Source organism: Brachionichthys hirsutus, chromosome 10 (assembly GCF_040956055.1).
Source record: "Brachionichthys hirsutus isolate HB-005 chromosome 10, CSIRO-AGI_Bhir_v1, whole genome shotgun sequence".
Taxonomy (NCBI): Eukaryota; Metazoa; Chordata; class Actinopteri; order Lophiiformes; family Brachionichthyidae; genus Brachionichthys; species Brachionichthys hirsutus.
This window is the reverse complement of record NC_090906.1, coordinates 3428157-3444442: the sequence shown is the minus strand read 5'-3', so window position 1 is coordinate 3444442 and position 16286 is coordinate 3428157.

Genomic DNA, 16286 nt, shown 5'->3' with positions numbered 1-16286 from the left:
CCAGGCCCCACAGAGCGTACGACACCTACTGGAGAATCCGGGTTACGGCACCAAAACTGTTAGTTTCCTAAACTCTCCCCGGTTCTTTAATCCCATTCGTAGGTGCACAATCAATGATGAGAATGTTGCTAAAGTTTAGACATTTATATAAACAACAATTCAGTTACAAGTTGGTGAGGAAAATCAGCGCTGAGGTTTGGCCATGTTCCTTGTGGGTGTCCCAGGGTCCGAACCAAGGAATGTCGTCTTGTCGCCTCCTTTGAGCACATCCGTTTCAGTCCGTCCCCTAAAGGTGGGGCTTCGCCCCCAGCCAAACTGAAACCCCTGTCGATCAGTCTATGTGTTGTCTCTCATGAGACTTGATGTGATCAGTATAGTTAATTTAACTAAATGTTGTACAACCCTATTGTTCAGTCAGCATGAAATTATGTTGTGGAATTCCATCTAATATGGAAATTCCCTACAACATGTTAATGCACCCGTGTGTCTGTAGTATATAGACACTGTTTTATATAAATAGAGCATGTCTTTGGCTAAGTGCATGGCCTCTTAATATTTAATGTATTTGCATGAATGAATAACTGCTCATATAACCAACAGTCATGGGTGAGCAGTAGAGAAACACCCCCAACGCTCTCTTTCTGCTCCGTCTCCTCTTCACTTATTCCCATATGAATGACACACACGGTTAAACAACTGATGTACTGTACAACATTTTGTAGTTTGCTGTTTATTATGTGTTTCAGGTCATAGGCTGAAGCGATGAATGTACAACAGGGAAACGAAGGCTGAGGAGAAAACACACTTTGGCTGTTGAGCAGAAACACCACACGGCTCAGAAAGCAGTACTGAGGGAATCATTGAATTCTCACTGCTGCAGATGTCACGAGGTAAAGTTTTCACTCAAATAGAAAGTAGATTGACATACAATGTCTCACAATAAGATTATATCCCTGAATTGGAAAATACATTTCATTTTATTTTTTCCACTAAGTTATCTTATGTCCATGCCACAGCGCCTAGTGATTTGTACGTGTGCGTGCGACCAATTGGGTCAAAGTTTGGGGAAGCATATTCCTCATTTTTCCACATCTCATAAGATCGCCAAGTATGTATGGTACTGTACCGAAATATTTGCTCCCAAATTAGGTTACGACCCCCTTGCCTCGACTCGTACAAAGGGAATCAAACATAAAAAGACAGAATGCAAACTGCAAAAAAATGAAAAAGAAAGAAAAAGAAAACATATTTCTTTATTCTGTTCGACAAAAGGGACCAACCTAAAACCAGAAGAGCCTATTAATTTCCAGCAAGACCGACCTCCTCTAGCATTATCTAACTCTTGGTGGGCCACAACTGTCCAGCCCAAATAGGTCCGGCAGAACAGGGGTCCACTTAAACCTAAACAACTGAGATGAAACCCGAAAACAGGACCACTGGACCGACCAGAAATACAAAGGAGGAGGAAACCAAAAAATGCACGAGGTCCTCACAATCGCCCCGTCCGCTTCTTTATGGGCACTGATTGCTGATCAGCTACACCTGTTGGGAAGGAGGCAGAGACACAATGAATGACTGATCAGGCCAGAGGTGTGGCACGTATCAATAATATTGTCTCCACATCAATGAAACAACTGATGGTTCATCTGATGATTTAGCATCCCTAGCCATATATATATATATATATATATATATATATATATATATATATATATTATTCTTGCTTTTGGGGTTAATTTGCACCTGCTACTACTTTAATCCTTTGGTTTAATAGTTGTTATTGACTTTCTAGTCTTAGGTTGTTCATAGCGTTTGATGTTTAAGTATTGCTAACATTTTTAACATGTTTTTAATGGTTTTGGAGTGTGTTTAGTTTAGTTTTGCATATCAGATTTTTTGCATATTCCTCCGAGCCTTTGGTGGCGTTCTGGGCGGTGGTTTTCCTTCGGGTGCAGTGTAATCCTGTTTTTTTTTTATGCCACCCATTCCTGTGTGTGTCATGCATAGGGTGCTACTTCTTGCATAGGGTGCTACTTCTTTTTGTGGGGGAGGATTCCTTACTGCCTCATGATCTATGGTGGAGCTCTGGTTAACGAATGATGAGGTTTAAGCACAAAACATCACTGAGTTTGGAAAAAATAAGTCACTATGTAGCTAATAATATTTTTTAATTTGGATTAGGAGACTTTTGTTGTCATGGTGAAAATAACTTGCCATCTTTCATGTCATTATGAACATACAGTATAATCTAGAGTAGACTGTCTTTAAGCTTAGCTTTGTGATGACAAATCAACAAAACACACACACACCTTTGCATCGGTGTTCCGCTTGATCCTTAAGCAAATTATTTAACCTTGGGATGCTTTTCTATGAATTATTTTCCGTTTCAGCCTCAGTTTCCCACTTTTGCTCTTTTCCCCGAGGGTGCCACTTAAACCACCAGTCAAATGATTACTTATTTCTTTACCGCTTCCTTCATCTTTTCTGTGTCCTTTCAGTACTATATCTCCCCTCTATTTCTATTCGTTCTTTTGGTCAATTTGCTTCTTTCTCACACCGTCTATCACCTCTCTTCAACTTTTCATCTGGTCTCTGCATTTCCCTTTGGGTCTCTTTTTATCCTCCAACTGAATTTCTATCCTTTTACTTTTTAGTCATCCTTCTCTTCACATAAATCTAAGTGTGTAGCGTGTATGTGTGTGTGTGCATTTATGCGTGTCAGCACAGCAAAGCATCTCACACCACCAAACCCCTGTTCCCTTGACAGGAAATCCATTATCTTCATGGTGTTCCTGGACTTAGACAAAATTGAGTTACGTAACCTTATTGACTTTCTAGGACTTTGAGTGCTTTTACCTTGGACCAACTTATGTCCCTTTTTGTCTCTGTGTCTTTCTCTTTGATTTAGAGGGAATATATAATTAAGTTAGAGAGGGTCATATAAAGAAAATGGCCCACCGAGCTTAAACATTCTTTTTTGTCTCTTAGTCAAAAGAGTCTCATAAGTGACTCGTACCAAAGTGCATATGCAAAAATGTAAATAATATAAAAGCTGTGTGATATAAAAAGAAAGAAACCCTCATGGTTTTAGGCTAGCACAAAATGCTAATTCAGTAAGCTCCCTACAAACCCAAGGACGATATTTTCTTTTTATTCATCAAAAAGCATTTTCCTTACAGTATTTTCTTTTCTTTTTAAAGTTGGCATTATTTCTTTCCTTTTAAACAGACCTTTACCCACATTAATTGTAACCAATCAGCCATACCGTCACCTTCCTCCTAATATTGTATAGGTCCAAGTTTGCAGAGCTCTGATCTATTCCACAAGACACCTAAAGATGTGCTGTGCTCTATATTGGCTAGTATATAATGATCATGTTTAATATCTGGCAAACATTAAATGCAGTTCTGAAGCTAGGTTGAGGGACAAGCCTATGAGAGCAAATGCATTTTATGCTCCTCAAATGTTCACAACTTATAGGTCTCCAAAGCATGTTTTGCATGTTGCTGTAGTTGTTGTTGACATAGCAGTTGGATTGTTGAATACTTTAGTTCTTGTACTTGTTTGCATTCAGTAAATCCCAAAGGCTGTAATAATACATCGAGAAGCAACATTTTTTATATGCCTGTCTAGGAAATGGCAATGCTGCAAGAAAATATGCCAAGACAATGATCACTGTGTGTGAATTATCTTCACAAACATATTGCACAGGCGCATGTCAAACTCAGATTTTCAAAAGCTCTCAACAGGCTCTTATGTAAATTTCTCTCTCTCTCTCCTGAAGACATTTTTACTCTCTGCTTACTCCTCTGTTCTTCTCAACTTTAAAACAGTAGTTCAGGTTTGAATATCTGATGAAAGAGTGATAAAAGTGCTAATTTATGGTCTCTTCACGGGTCTCTTAGGATATAAAGATGGAGCATATTTTATGATGAAACCACTTTGAAACTGAAGTAATGTTCCTACATGAGTTTCTGAAAAAAAGATGAGGCAGCTAATTCCCCTTTTGAAATTTAGCCTAGATGTTCAACACTGTATCATCAGTCAAGGGGACAAAGTAAATATGCATGGCTTTTATGGTGGGGGAATGAATGGCTGGACAGATATACTGAGAGATAAGGACACAGACGGGCTGAGAAATTGAAAGCCAGCATGTGACCTCAACAGTTTGAAAGGAAATCTACCTTTTCAGGTTCAAAAAGCTGATGAATATAAATGAAAGGCATAAACAGAAGTGAGTTTGTTGCATATTAAAGACCAGACTCATTCTTAATTGTGTTTAAGCATCCCGGCAAACAAATGAAAGATGGCAGAAATCAGCACTTTCTACTTTAATTTTTGTATTAATTTTTCCTACTTTTAAAGGCTGACAACCTGTCACTGGTCCCATCGAACCACAGGCGTTCTATTTAATATGCATAAACACCGACTTTGTAGCAGCTCTAATGGGGACTAAAGTCTGCTCCTAATGAGGTAAACATCACCACTACAGTCTGGGTTTGGATTTATTTGTACACGATAAATAAAAGGCAAAGCAATTATAGCTCTTTCCTTTTTTTCCTCAGCTACCGGTACTTCTGTGTTTGTGTACGTATGTGTAAAACATTGTGGACATGTTGTGGCAGGATTTTTTCAAGTACAATGTTTTATGGGGACGTCATGTACACAAGAAGACACACATTCACATTTGAATATATACTACTACAGCTATATGAGTACTAGAAATCCTTTGATATTTTTGTTGATATATTCAAATCAAGAAAACGAAAAGTAATCCAATACATTTTTAACTGTCAACCGTTTTACTATTGCAAATTTATCCCATTAGACTGAGAAAGTCATGAGAGAGAACAATACTACAATAATAGAACATGATAATGAAAACTCAGTGGGATCAGAAGGGCCAGTGATGCGTTAAATACCCCACGTCTTGATACTTTGACGCAGCTGACAGTTGCTTGGAACGATTGGATGGGATAGAAAATGATAGAGGATGACAACGTAGGTGATGAAGGAGAGAAATGGAAGATAGCAACGTATATGGCATGATGAGACGGAAAACAGTGGAAAGAGATACGGTGCTAATGAGAGATAGTGTTGAAATGCAGAAAAACAGATGTTGGAGTAACAGAGTGATGCACACATGGGAGAGGCGATTCAAATTCTGTATAAAAAAAACTCTTAACATTGCATTTAATCTATTCCACGTACACGTGGAAGGGTTTTTATATCTTTTGGATAATGTCTGTGCCCCTGCAAAGCTTTTATGCACAACAAACAACTGTGCGTGTGACAAATATAGAGGAAACACAATTGATGCTGTCTTTGGGTATACACACCACTAGTATGTAAAATTATAATGACACTTGTACCTTCTTACAATCGTACATTTTTGTTTATAAAATAAAGTAATTTCCCTACATAGTAACTTTGGAGTGGAAAATATCAATCTGTTCCTTCTTCACCAAAGCCTACTGATGTCATCAATAATATTTCTAAAATCCAATACAGTAGTTACGATACACTGCATATTTATGGCCCAAAGTTTGTGCTCAATGAAAGGCTGCAGTTCTGAAGCATGCTTAAGTCTGCATTTAGAATTTGTTAATCTTTCATCAATTTCAGATGAACTGTTAGAATGGTAACATTTTAAGATAATGGCATTCAAAGTGTAACTGCAACGCAACGCTGTCGGGGGGGAACTACATTAAATGGATTTTTCCAAATTACATTCTGTGTGCAGGTTTGGACACTGACAGGAAATCATCATTTTCAGAGGAGTAATCAATCAAAACCTGACAGTGAAATAAAAAGCTGTCCAATAAACGGTAGCACATGAAGTCTCTATCTGGAGAAGGCTACAGTGACAAATGTTTGGTGCTCAGCGTGCCCCTTTGCTGTCCTTTTGTGAGGTTGGTAAACAGTTTGACGTGTCTATTGCACGATTTCTCAAACATGTACCTCTGGCTGACATCTTTATTGTCCACTAGCAAATGTTGGATGTGCCTTAATGTGCATCAGATACTTTAATCTCAGCTTTGTTGATGTTATGATGATAAACTCTTTTATATTAACCCATTTTTATTAACCCATTTAATCCCATTTCCATTGCATGGTATAAATTAAATTGCCATATCAAAGGAAAGGTGGGTGTGTTATTTATTTATTTTTACATTCCAGCAAGTTTTGCAAGACAGCCTTATAAAATGTGAATTTCATCCCTGCTTTATTTTATATTATGCCTTGCTATTGGAAAAGTTTCCATAGAGGATCATGAAAGATTCATCCTGTCTACATAAAGCGAAAGTCAGTCAGACACAGAACAATACAAATTCACAGCAGGGAAATAGGTCAAGACTGAAAAGAAAAGGAGTTTATACTGACTGAGAAGCAGGCAGACAGGCAGGCAGGCTGATAAAACAGCCAAACCGACCAAGCCAACACGCAGATGCTTGTTCTCCCTGTCCTATCTGGCTCGGCGCTCTCCGGTGCCAGTCTTCAAAGCCACAGCAGGAGGTGACACTCAGCCCTGCTCCTATAGAAAGCCTCTGCAGTCTATTTACCTTCTGTAAGGATTATTCTCAACACTCATCTTTCACTTGCGGATCATTTTGGCAAATCCCTCCTGTGTTTCTCTCACCCAATCGCTGTGTGCACAAGTGTTTGTGTCTGCTGGGACTAAGGGAGAGTGTTCAAGAGAACGATTGTGTTTGTCTGTTGGTGTATATCTGTCATGCGGGTTTCATTTCTACCTGTGAGGCTACTTTCATCTCTGACAGCGTATTATTTGGCATAGAAGGTAATTCCCTTCTAGTCCTCTTAGTGACTGCATGCTCTGCTATTGTCTTGGCAGCCACATCAAAAACAACAGGCGAGATCGAATCTTTGTTGTGGAGATGAGGGTCCAGGGTGCGTCACGGCCCGGGGACATATCACCAGAAGATTATTTTTTGACTTAATTCACCCTCACTTATTCGGCTGGTTAATTCGGGAGGAGATAAATTGGACAAAACATTATGATTCCTTGCTCAGTATAAATATTAATTAAGTGACTGCAGTCATCACAGAAATCTGAGTGTCTTCAGAAGACAATGGGAGACTGTAGAAACACTCCCTTGTGTAACGCACATTATTAGATTTTCGCATCGACTCCCTTATCTACATTTACATGACAGATACAATACTGTATATCAACCCATCTTCATTTAGCCATACTGAATAATATCTTTATTAAATAAACAGACTGGGAATGATGACACCGTGATGAGCTGGCGTCTCATCAGGAGTGTACCTCGCCTCTCACCCAGTCAGCTGGGATAAACGAGTGCGATCATCTCATCTACAAGAAAATGGATGGAAACAAGTACACGTGTAGTTTATTTGCACATGTATGAGATGAGTAATAAACAACCTGTTAGGATTCTGCTAATGAATGCTGGGTCATACAGTTTTCTACATAATATTAATACTAAAACATTAATACTAAAATAAAATTTAATAATTGTACACTTTGCCTTGTTTGTAAACTGATTCGTTCGAGAAACGAGGTTCCACATAGATCGTGTGATACCATCAGTCCTCCACTGTTGGGTTCCTTTTGGTACTTCCCTCCTTTGTGAAAGACGAAGCCTGCAAATTCTTGCTGTCAAAGAGATACTGCAATACTTGCTAACCTTAGCTTTTGTCCGAAAATCCATGTACATCGACAAACAAATAAAAGTGATTTATTCTGTTTAGCAGGAGGTGTTCCTGGACATTTGAGAGACACGCTGCCTTTTATTCAGAGCACAATTTCACTGAGAGGTGATTAGTCACACTGCTGTGAAACACAAGTCCCTAGTTCTGATGCCCAGTGGATTCCATATACCAGCGTTCAATTATTCAGCAGCACAGTAATTCTTTTCCGCCATTACTACTTCAACATCCATCTAATGTCCTGTCACGCATCTTCACGAAAAGACGTCAAAGCCAATCACATTTCTTCTGGGAAAAAAAGGCAACTCTAAAATAGACTGAAATGTTAGCTGAAATGAAAAATGCACAGTCCTCCATTTGTCATGCACACTGCATAGATGACTGCTTGCAACCCAACACCTCTCCTTATAGTCTCCTAGATACTGTGGATGTTTTACCAAATAAAATTTAATGAATAATGTAAAGGAGGATCGCCATTTGTGACGGTCAAATGTACACTGATTGCTTCTTAGGTGAAGGGTATACTGTATTCTGCCCCACAGTTGCCTACAGAGCTGCAGCTATGGCATTATCTTTCAAAGCTTACAATCTGAGAGGGACACAGTTATGCATTTGGGAGGGACGAGTTGCGCAGAGACCCAAAATACTGCAGCTATTGCACTTATTATGCAAGTGTGTATTAGTCATCGCAGCCTTAAATGAAAGGTCTGCAGTGACATTGGTTTTTGAGTAACGTTTAGCATAATGGGCTTTTTAAGGGGTATAAGCCAGGCGTCTTTCAGTAAGCGCAATGGTTTCTCGGTCCCTAAGTGGCAATCATTTCGTATATTGGCAGATCGCAATAGCACTTTCTAATAAAGTACTGCTTCTCTCGTTGACTTCGTCCATAAAAATGAATTATCCCCCCCCCCCTTCCCCCCTGCCAGTTCATCCCAGTGGTATAATGATGAGAAGATAGCTGTAACAAGACCCAGACACAAAATCCATCTTTTTACGTCTGAATATTAGCAGGTCATTAGAAGGTTCTGGGCAATTAAGCATGAAGTACTGATCCACACTGAGGAGATTTCATTTTATTTGCACGATGTGAGGACTGGCATCTGATATGGGATGCAAGGCCATGACGAGGCACCGAAGCAGCAGCGTGTTCCAGCGGTGAAGGTTTAGTTGGTTGACGCTCAGTTAAACTTGGACTAGCTCATTGGTTTCATTTTGGCACGTCATTATAACAGCCAGGGCCCGACCACTGCTCATCACAGGAGCTTTACCAGCCATGATGCATCTTAAACAGCTTTTGCATTGCAACATTTTGGGAATGGACTTTCCAGCTGTGTGAGTGCATTAGAGTTTTGCTGAGTCATCAAACCCTGGAAAGATGTTTTAAGAGTTCAGGGCAGTAGTCAAAAGGGAAATTTTGAACAAGCATAGCGCTGTAACTCCAGTTAGGCGATCACCAGAGTTTCATCATGTGTGACTCCACCTGCTGAAGTCAATATTTTTTATTTTGGATTTCGTCATAATGATGCAGTGGTGAACGCAGTCTTCTGATTGGAACCTGACATATCCTGCTGAGACCCAGCTTGTTAGCATGTCCTCTGTAGTGGACATTTGTCCATTACAGATGACATGCTAACTGGCGGGCTGGGTCTCAGGAGGATATGGTTACTTGTAAAGCACATGGCTTTGACGTCATTTAAATTTGTTTGCAGCAAATGGGTGGAAAAACAGAACAACGCAACCTTTTGGAAAGTAGTGGATGTACCCTATTTTCAGACAGAGCAAATAGAAATATCCGACTTGTCTTTTACCTGAGAACATTACTGTTTTTTTCTTTCTCGTCAATCTGATAAAATGAGGCAACCATTTCTTTCTTATTTATCTTATTCTTGAATGACCAAAAGCAATTATTTCTATTTTTAGGTGACCTATCATTATTGATTTATTATATCATGACATTTTTTTCTGTCTTTGTATAGCTCTGGTGTATTCAAAGGCTGTATTTTACTCCTATGCCGATGTATCAAACTACATAAAATTTGGTTTGACGTTCATAATTACATTGGTTTCAATAGCAATGCCATTATCAATGTCACAGTTAATTGCTGCTGTCAATTGAACGAGTCATCAATACTTGCGACATGGAAACGTAAGGATTAAACTTTCAAGTTTAAAATGCCGAGTCTTGCAGGAAGGCCTCTGAATACAGACACATAGCTATAAGCCTTAGCTTCACTGATATTTGTTATTTCTCATTCTTGCAGCCACCGATATCAAAACGTTTTTACTTTTTGTTACATATGTGTGTGTGTGTGTGACTGTTTTGTGCTGTTTTTTCTTTTGTCAGAGTCTCAGAAAGTGGATCAAAATCTGACAGAAAGGATGCTGGATCCAAACATTCATATGAACGCACAAATTCTCTTCCCACAGAGAGGAGCGCTTGTTGTGTCCTCAGATCTGCCTATAAAACCTCCAGCCTTACATTGAACCCTGCTTATGTGAAGAGCAACAGCAATCCAGTCTAACAAAAGAAACATGAATAACAGAAGAAAAAGCCTGATATGTTTTGTTTGTTGTTGGAGTTTTCTTTGACAAAGCCCCACAGCTCCCACCCACTCTGTCTGTACTGACGTTTTACTGCAGAAACTCTGCATCCAGCAATGTGTAGACTGTGATTTCTTTTTGAAGTGACAGTGCATCTTTCCTTTGTTCATTTCTTTTGTCGGGTCGTGCACATTGCTCCCTTGCTCACAGCGTAAAACAGTGGCAATAAATGGAAAGAAATGTAATAAGAGCTGATCAGTTTCCTGTCCTGCTTCCGTGGATGAAGCCGACATATAGTGTTCTTCTTTTTAGGTGCCCGGATTTCGAGTTCTTTGTGCAAATGAGTGCAATTTATAAGGTGGCCAAGAAGAAGGCATTGTGCTTTGGCCAAAGTTACAATTATTCTCTCACATTGATAGAAACAGATACAAAATGAGGGGAAGAATACCTGATTGTGCAGAAAGATGTGTCCAAACTATTATCCAAGGGTCCCCCAAATCCGTTCCCATCCCTCCTCTTTCCCCTTTGCTCTGCTCGGTTGTGTCAAACATGCTTCGTTCCCTCTCACTGGCTCCTGCTTTTCCTTTCTCTAGCACCAGGCTGTGGCCAACTTTCAGTAAGTATGTAGTGGAGGTAATTTCATTTTTGAGTGCACTGCTTACCTTGCAGCTTGCTTAAGCAGCTGTGTATGTGTGTTGGGATGTGCATGTCTCTGGGTTGCTGTCTTCTTAGCTTTGCTTAGCTGTAGCAGTGTATATGTGTTGCAAACAGGATTACTAACACTTGACTGTGTGGGGGAGAGAACTCGATTCTACTTCACCATTTAGAGGGACGTATCACTAATTTAATAAAACAATTGAATCATGTGAAATGCAAAACTTTTGCCCTTTTTATACACATTTACTCCGACTGAATTTCCTCTGGGATAATTAAAGTACCTTTCTTCCTTCGTGACCCAGAAAAACCTTTGGACAGGATGTCGTAGTCACATTTTAATGATATATTGTGTGCTTAACTCACAAATGGAAAGTTTTAATCGACTCACACAAACTGGAGTTTGACAGCTGACAAGGTACAAACATTTCCTACATTTCTAACTCTGAAGATTTTAACTGAGTTAATGATCAACATCGAAAAGATGAATTGTTGTTGGTCAGCACAAAATCTGTCGACCAATGTTGCACCCAATTCGTGTGGATTTATTTTTCCTTTCTACTGATGATATTTCTCTGTTTAAAATCCAGGTGTGACCCAACATCACAGAGCAGTTAAGCAGCTCAAGTCCCCGTGAATGCTTTATTTCTTTAAGGCTTAAGCCAATTAAGCATCATATTTACATAGAGTTTGCAGTGCCATAAATCCATGATGCCCATATTGTACATCCTGAATAATCCTTTTTCAGCCGGACAAATAGCAAAGCACTGTTTAATTCAGTAAAATGAAATGGGATATGCCTGTAGGGAAAGGCTGGATCACGTATAAAAACATATTCAATGCAGACAATCAAAAGTGGTCACAGAGCAACTCCACGGCAGCCGAAGGTCAGCTGCTAAAGGACATCTTGGGGATTGGTCTTGACATTTAAATGTTTTGCTGCTCGCCCCCCCCCTCCGGTTTATTTTGGTGGAATCCTATAATTTGTCAAACATTTTGCTCTCAGAGGGATATGAGCCCCCCCAACAGATTTAGCCTTAGTTACTCCGCTCATCAGTTTAACAAGGCTGGAGTGAAAATCCTGCATCAAAGTGTTTCTCAACAACTTTGCTGGCAAACTCTGGGTTTTTAAATTTGGCTGAATCATCAATGGATGGTACTTAATTTGTTTAAGAGAGTACTTATGCTTCCAGCTTAAGTTCATCTCCCTTCAGCTGGCATTGCCCGTGTGAGGCTGATTTATTTTGTCTTGCTCTGCTTGCCTGGATTCTGACAAATGTCTGAAGGAGGAGTGTCATCAGGCCAAATGTCTATTTGTCCCTGCATGCAAACCGACATTTGGGTCACTTTTTACTGGCTGGATGAAGTACTATTTTTGTACCTTGTAATTGGTATAAAATTAATAGGCATGCACTTTGTAATTTGACACTGCTACAGCGGGATTTGATCTTCATCCACTGGGGGAGTAACTGAGGGTGAGCGGTAATGATAATTTGCAGAGGAACACAGATGGGAAACAGCAGCAGCTGTTCAGTGGCTAAATACTATTGTAAGAGTGAGCTCTGATTCACTGTGCACTGAGGGTAAAATAATAATGTAAAGTTCATGTCCATACCTGAGAAGGACACGGAGACTGCCTTCAACTCATATCGGCATTCAGGTCAGGCCATTTTAAATACCTAGCAAAAGGTCACTTTGTAAGAATATGCAGCAATATTTTTAAAGTAAACTTTAAACTTTAAACTGGCTGCCAGGTTGGAGATAAAAAAAACAAACGTGTTAATTTTGAATAGATTTGTTATACTCATGCTCAATCATGTTCAATTTAGTATTTGATTACTTTAATATAGTTACATGTAAAGAAAATACAATTAGTTATTGTATAAGTTTTATTTGCATGTTTGCTGGTTTGGATGGAAATAGGATGTTTTATGTGATCTCACAAATTAAGTCTACCTACGGGTACAAATAAAGTAACCTTGAACGTTAATTATATTACACTTCCTTTGACAGCATTATAGGCAACCATTATCATTTATTTTCGGAGGTGAGATGAATTCAACTTCCAATGTCGGGGAGGACACATCTATATCTATTTCTAATTAAATATTCAGTGTGAAAAAGTAAAAAAAAAAGTCCTTTAAAGTCACCCTTCCAGTCTTTTTTTTTATAGCATTTGGATTGAATTGTACAATTTCAAGAAAATAAATGATTCCTCGCTGCCTTATCGAGCGTGCCATGCGACATTTCACTGCGGTTCCTTCTCATCATGCTTAGCTCTCGCACAAGTCTTGTCAAAAATAAATTATCTCAGCCTGGGTGCTATTTTTAGAGGAGCCAGAGAGAAGCAAATCCGACTTTTCACTTCTAACTCCAGGCTTTCGTTTGAGTTAAATCGAAATGAAGTGACTCACGTCTGCATCCTTCACCACAGCAGGCAGCTAATTAATTCATTAGCATCATTCCTGCTTTGGCTCAAGATTAACAAGTTAAAAATCTTTTCCCAGTTTCTGTGTTCAATTAAAGTCAGCATACTTTCTACCAAGCTTGTCATTTATTTATTAATATTTTTAAATCACCAACCATTGGTATAATAATAATATATTATAATATAATATAATTGGAACCATTGTCAACTAGACTCAGTGCACAAGATTTACGTTTCAGCGTTCACTGAAACTTTAAAAAAAAAAAATCAATCCCTTAATGGGACATCTGCATTTATTCTTACATTGTTTTGGGGGGAGCAAAGTCACTTTAACGGGAATAGCAGCTCTTTCCCACCCAACTAAGGCCACCTCTCATCTCGGTGATGGACTGGTGAAGCAACACAATTGAATTTTTCAACTAATTACATCATGACATTTCTCCTTAATAATAAAATACTCCTGTCTTTGATAGCAAATTATTAATAGAGTGTGTAGCTGAAACTAGTGTCCAGTGTGGGTGTGGTGTCTTACAGTGACAAACACCATCACAAGCAACCCCTCTGTCCAACCACCATGTCTAACAGCTTGGGACTCTCCTCTCTCACACATCGCTGGATATGTTCTTATATATATTTATCTTATATATAACTGAGAGCTATAATCACTCCAGCAAGTTTTGGTGCTGCTCTTGGGTCTCCTCCTAAATGGACATGCCCGGAACACCTCTCTAAGAAGGTGTCCAGGGGTATCCTGATCAGATCCTCAAACCACATCAGCCGGCTCCGCTCTATGTGGCGGAGCAGCAGCACTTCCTTGAGCCTCTCCCGAATGTTCTGAGCTGAACTGGTAAAGTTCAACTGCGACGGGAAATGAGTCTGACTGACCAATGGCAATGCAAACCAGACTCTGACATTTGGTATACAGAGACTGGATAGCCTGTAGCAATGAGCCGTCCACTCCATACTCCCGAATTACTCTCCGAAGGACCCCTCAGGGGGCATGGCCGTAAGCCTTTCTCCAGGTCCACAAAACACATGTGGACTGGTTGGGCAAACTTGCACGCTCCCTCCAACAACATCGAGAGAGTATGGAGCTGATCCGGTGGTCCGCAACCAGGGCAAAAAAACCGCACTGTTCCTCCTGGATCTGAGTATCAACTGAAAGCCGGACTCTCCTCTCCAGTACTCTGGAGTAGACGTTAGCGGCAAGGTTGAGCAGTGTGATTTCCCTATAGATGTGGAACACACTCTCTTTTTATAAAGGGGAACTGACACCCCAGTCTGCCTCTCCAGAGACACTATAGCCATCATCCAGGCAGTAAGCCACGACAACCCCACAGCATCCAGAGCCTTGAGATACTCAGGGCGGATTCCACCCACCCCTCGGAGCTGCTTAACAGCTGCAGCGATTTCAGCATTTTAGAAAGTCAAGATAATATAATAAAAAACATCAACAACAACACACAGGACAGTCAACAGTTTTTAATTAAAACCACAAAGTATATCATCTGAATTCTAAACGTTTTAAATAAATGTGCTGGCAGATCAAACTTCTATTGTAAAATGATATGGGGGCACTTTCTTGCTCACAAAGAGCTTGATTTATGTGCCAGAAAAGATCCTTTTCCTCATCTCGCTTGCAGTTGATGCCGTGATTCACCATAAAGAGAAGCGGCCTCATTTCTAATCATCAAGGCATTCATGAAGTGCTTTGCAGTGACCGTTTTATGGATGCATATGGAGAGTAAGATTGTGAGTCTGCTCCCATTTGGACAGTCTAATTTATAAATAGAAATTGAATAGAAAGCCTTTATTGTCATTGCATAGTGGATATACAATGAGATTAGGAGTACTGCTCCGTATGGTGCTTAGATACAATATAAAATACAAATAGTAGTAGAAAAAAACAACACGAATTGAAAGTGATAATAATCCCAAATCAAATTTGTTTCTAAAATAGAAGCTAAACCCTCACTAGGTTTTAAAATCTGTCTTTTTTTTTGCTTGTGTTCATTTTATCATTTGCAACTACAAATATTTAGTGTGAATTCTCCACACAACTGTATTAACAAGTTCTTCATAATCATGATTTAGAATTTATACATTATTCAATGCTTCTTGTGCAGATTTTGTTCTTTGCCAAGCAAATTCTATTCCCATATATAACTGTAAAAACTACTTTGTGCTTTTACTATGAGCAGTTTACAGTGCCATTTTTCAACTTGATAGCCACAAAGTTATTTTAGCTACCTAGTTTACAGATTTGATTTATTCCACATGAGTAAAGCATCAAAGATATCCTTCTTGCAGATTGTCATTCTACTGAAAGGAAAGACATGACTATAATATAAAAACACGGAGACTCCCAAATAAATGGGGAAAACAAATGTTTAAAAACAAGCAAAGGAACTTTTGACTTCTGTGTGTCCCTTGGATCAGCCAGTTCTTTTGGCAGCATCCCGGACACAGTAGGCTCGACCTCAACAGAGCGTAGCATATTTTACTAGGCCTTCTTATTACAACTCAAGGATCATTGACCAAGATCATAAATTCAATAGATAATATCATTGTGGTGACCTTTTGTAGCTATATAGCAACTGTGAGTCAGGCTCAATGACTTACAAGTTGCTCAATGACACAGGAATGGAATGGAAGTTTGTTTCTACAATACTTTGTCCAGTTTTTAGTCAACCGTTATCAAGCTTTTATTTCCACCCAATGCAAAACATTGTAAATACAATGCATCCATACACTCATAGAAATTGTATTACATCTGCATTTAATTTCAGTTATGCATAACAGTGGAAGATACTGCTGTCTCTGTGAGAGTCTCCATTATGGTTTTATTTTTTAAACATGATCTTCCTCATTGTGTTATCATTTCTTTACATACAACAACCCCCTCTCCTTGTTTAAAGCGTAAATAAGCCTTCTGTCAGACAAAAAAGACAAATGAAAGTATTGCCAT